We start from the raw sequence: 5,186 nt of genomic DNA on the forward strand, positions 1-5,186 counted from the left end.
AACTGCCTACCTTGTGATCAGCAGCTCACCTCGTAACTCACTACACCACCAGAGCTCAGGAGGGCTATCTCAGGCTTATTAACAACCTTTCATACGTAGATAATACAAACATCTTTCACAAAGTGAGAAAGACTTGAAGCACTTACTGAGGAAATCAAGGATTAGAGTTTTTTTATATGGATTACAATTTAATGTAAAGAAAACGAAAATCCTCACAACTGCAGCAATAGGTAACATCATGATAAACGGAGAAAAGTTGAAGTTGTCAAGGATTTCATCTTACTTTGATCCACAATCAATGCTCATAGAAGCAAGAGTCAAGACAGCGAGAGGCGTGCTACATTAGATAAATCTGCTGCACAAGACCTCTTTTAGAGTACTGAAAGGCAAGGATGTTACCTTGAGGAAGCCATGGTATTTTCAATGGCCTCATCTACATGAGCCAGTTGGACACTGAACAAGGAAGACTGAAGGATGTAAGCATTTGAATGGGGGTGCTGGGTAAGAATACTAAAAGTCCCGTGGTCTCCCAAAAGGACAAGCAATTGTGTCCTGGAGGAAATACAGCCAGAGTGCTCCTTAGAGACAAAGGTAGCCGTACTTTACCCAAGTACTACCTCTGGAAAAGGGCATCATGCTTGGTAAAGTGATGGGGCAGTGAAGAGAGAGAGGCTCTCAACAAGACAGATTCTCACAGGGGCTGCAACAACGGACTCAATTAGAGCAACAGAAGCAGGCAATGTACGGTGCTGTTTTACAATGGGTCGCTCTGAGACTGAACCAACTCGTGACAACAACCTGAGTTGGAATTGGTTTGGGGTTTTTGCTGTTGGTGGTTTATTGTTGTTGTTTTGCAGATTTTCCCGATGTAGTTCGTGATTTAAATTTTTGACTACTGCTTCCATGGAAGTTGATTGTATGGATTGTGTGGATACAATAAATGGAAACCCTTGACAATTTCGATCTTTTCTCCATCTATCCTGCTGTTGCTTATGGATCCAGTTGTACGGATTTTTATTTTCTTTATACTGAGGTTTAATCCTAAAGGATTAAATCACCTTTGGTGACTGCTACCCTACTCCGCAAGCCTGCCTCCTGCAGAAAGGCCTGTGGCTTTTGATTATCAGTAAATGTTTCTTGGACTCCATACTGCAAGCAAGGAAGGTTGGGTCATCTGCATCTCACAGGTGGCTAATGCAACTTTCTCTCATCTTGATGCCCTTCATATAATTCGCTTTTTAGGATCATTGGCTCGGCAGATAATAAGACACTATAAACCACTCAAAATGGAAGGAGGCAGTTTAAGCCTCTATAAAGGTGGTTGATGTGGAAGGACACCCTCCATTGCCTCTCCCTCCGCTATTCCTGAGATGAGGAAGAAGGCAGCTAGCTGAATGGGGCTAGCTCAAAGGAGTTGAGGCTGTGGGTGCCAGGCAGGGCAGTAGGGTTTCTGTGTTAACTTGCTTAAGAAGGAAATGGCATGTCTATTCTCATAAGGCTCTAACATTTTTAAAACCTGAAAGAGTGTCCCTTAATTACTAACTAACCTAAAAGTCTCTGGTTTGAATTTGCTCAAGCAATAAGGAAGAAAGATCTGGAGATCCATTTTTTATAAAAATTTGAGCCTAGGGAACTGCATGCAGCAGTTTTCTCTGACATCATTAGTATATAATATAATATAACACATCACAATGCTATGAACAGGGTCTATGACTCTGTACCATGGGTTCCTATCACCGTTCCATTCGTGTCAGAAACTCACAGGGGTTTGTCGCCTTCACCAGACTGCCGACAGAGTCTACATTAAGGAACATGTAAATACAAAACAAAACAAAGACAACCAACAGTAAGAGCCTTTGGCTTAGAAGAAACAAAACCCCAAAACACACAATGGGTACTCTCAACGGAGCAGGCCATTTGTTACTTTCCATGTTGCTTTGAAAGGGATGATCCATGAGGAATCTTGTTAAAGTGCACACTCAGAATCAGCAAGACTTGGAAGATGCCAAGAATCTGCATTTCCATACTTTTAGATAATGAGAACTCACTCTAGACGGAGGGTTGTAATCTACATCAATTTTTAGCATGCTTCCTTGAGTATTTCTGTCTTGTTTACAATTCCAGGGTTACATCACAGGGTTTCCTAGTGTTAGGAAAATCTAACAAAAATTTACGCCACCAATTTTCAGAGATTGTTCTTCTTGGCTGGCTGGACAGATTATAAGCATTTTATCATTACAGAGGTGCTTCAAGCAAAAAACTATGTCACCATTTAAAATATTCGTAAAGATTGTTAATGTACTCTTGTCACAGAATCTGAAAAATATTTCAGGTATAGGATTTCAACAAGAATATAAGGTTGTTACTTGGTGATGGGAGAATGGCAGCTGGGGAGAAGTGTAATATATTAAAAAATTTTTTTAAAGGCTTGAAAATAAAATTTAAAGCACATTCCCTGCTCCCTCAGAATGGCCAGAGAATCACAATAGAGCCTTAGATAAATGGGCTCTATGTTTCCACATTTCCTATCACTGGAAACATCTGTGGAGAGGAATGATCGTTATCAAGGCAATAGGCCATTGTCACAGGTTAATGGTCCCTGGTGGCTTTTTCCAAACTGTTCCCTAGGGCTTAAGCCTCCAAAGTCAATTGGAAAACATCTGGTCTATCCAACCCCACGTGCCTTTTCACACTGTGTTTGCCAGCACACCTCGCCTTTGTTCTCAGCTCTTCATGCTGTGTCCAGACAGCCATCACTAAGCAGATCTCTCTCTGCGGCCATTCTCTGGACACCCGCTTTTCTGGTTGCTCGTTAGCCTTGCCCAACTCACTCAACAGCCCAGATTCATAGGTAAGAGCAAGTTGCCTCAGCGGCAAAGTATGAGGCAGGTTCGGAATGGAAAACAGGAGTAATTTAAGTAACAGGATTTTAAGGGTACCCTGGGCAAGCAATCCAGTGATTTCTTTCAATTTTTCAATGAGTCATCCACATACTTCCTCTTTTCATCCAACTACCAGTTCTGCTAACAGAAGAGAGCGATACTGCATGGTTTAAAATTAAGAAAGGTGCGTGTCGAGGCTGCATCCTCTCACCATACTTTTCAATCTGTATGCTGAGCACATCATCAGAGAAGCTGGCGGCATCCAGACCGGAGGAAGGCTGGTACACAACCTGTGATGTGCAGATGAGAGTCAGGGAAACTTGAAGGGCTTGCGGATGAAGATCAAGGACCACAGCCTTCGATGTGAGTTATAACTAGTGTAAAGATCAAAATCCTCACAACTGGATGCGTAGATAACATCATCATAATTGGAGAAAATGTTGAAATTGTCAAGGATTCCATCTTGCTTTGATGCACAATCAATACTCAGGGAAGCAGCAGTCAAGAGATCAAACGTGCTACATTGGGTAAATCTGCTGCACAAGAGCTCTTTAGAATACAAAGCAGCGGGGATGCTTCTTTGCGGGCTAAGTTGTGTATTTTCAATGCCTCACATGCAGGGGAATGTTGGACAATGAATTAAGGAAGACTGAATAGAGATGGATGCATTTGGACGGCGGTTGAAGACAACACTGAAAGCACAATGGACTGCTGACGGGACAAGCAGACCTCTCTTTGAAGAAGCACAGTCAGAATAGTCCTTAGACGCAAGGATGGAGAAACTTGATTTCGTATACATTGGGCATGTTATCAAGAGATAGATACCGGTCCCTGGCGGACATCATGCTTGGTAAAGTGGAGGGGTATCAAAAGAGAGGAGGCCCTTGACAAAATGGATTGACCCAGCGGCTGCCACAATGGACACACACTTAGAACAATTAGGAGGACACCACATCCCAGTGATGTTGGGTTCTGTTGTACATAGGATCACTATGGTTGGAATAGACTGGACAGCACCCAACAAAAATAACAACAATAACCAGATCCTTAGTAAATTAATATCCATTACCACAACCGCAGTCCTGCTCGTTCTATACTATATTCTCCAATTGAGCTAAGAACCCTGCTAAAATCTTTCTGTGGCAGTTACATAATCTGGTGTCAACTTGCGAAGGGTGGCACCTACCTGTTAATGACGACCTCATTTGGAGGAGTAAACAAATACCTCACAGGAGGCCAGATACACTCACTCCCTGCAAGATATTCCTTGACAAGCCACATGGAGCTATGCTGGTAGAGCCAGAGCCCTGGAGCTGGAGGAGGCACATGGAGACCCACGCCAGCACTGAGATGTTTCCACCACAATTGGATTCACAAGACTTTCCCCTCCCCCACTGGCCTGCGATCTTCCTGCATTTGGTGTCATTGCATGGCTGCATGAATCTAAAGAGGACTTTATGGATTAGTATCAACATATGGGTTAATATTGGACCCTATGGACTTGATCTGGATTTGGCTGGGACGGTTTCTTAATGTGCAATTAATTACTCTTTGATATAAAGTTCTCTCTTACACAGATATGAGTGTCTCTAGATTTATTTCTCTAGTCAACCTGGACAATCACACATTCCTTGCCTGAAGAAAAAGGACCTTTCTCATGCGCCTCCTAAGACCCTGAAGAATCATCAAAAGCTTGTGTTTCTTCTATCTCTCCAGCACCCGCCAACCCAAATAGCTGACAGATTGGTCTTCAAATGCTTTGTATTTTTCCTTTCTTTAGGTCATCACTCAGACTGTTTGCTTTGCCTAGAAGGTTTCACACTGTCTTATCTGCCTTAAAAATATTAATTCCAGGGCTCTTGTGAAAAGCCATTGCTAACCTTACAAACCAAACTGTTTTCTCTCATGTTCACAGTCTTGTCCATGATGTCACTGTGACTCTTACCACAGAGCTGCAAGACTGGCTCAATCTGCAGATCACATCTCTCAACTGTTCATTACTGGAGCATCCAGATTCGGGTTTAGTGCCCATTGCTCAAGTTCGAGCACAGTGTCCGGCACATAGGGGGTACTTTATCAATGTCTGTTAAATAATGACTTGAATATTTAACTTATTTTAGCTGTTCTATAGGATATTTTTATTAGTGCTAAAATATAAATAATCCAACATTTTCCAAGTCAACATTTTTTACATGTACAAGTCAAGAAAGCCAATCAAACACATCTTGTATATCCATCACCAATATCCATTGCCGAATTTCCCACTGTCATAAACAAAAAAACCTATGTTACCTAAGTTAAGGC

This window comes from Echinops telfairi, unplaced genomic scaffold (genome assembly GCF_000313985.2).
Source record: "Echinops telfairi isolate 266 unplaced genomic scaffold, ASM31398v2 ScPeMD7_7420;HRSCAF=8458, whole genome shotgun sequence".
Classification (NCBI taxonomy): domain Eukaryota; kingdom Metazoa; phylum Chordata; class Mammalia; order Afrosoricida; family Tenrecidae; genus Echinops; species Echinops telfairi.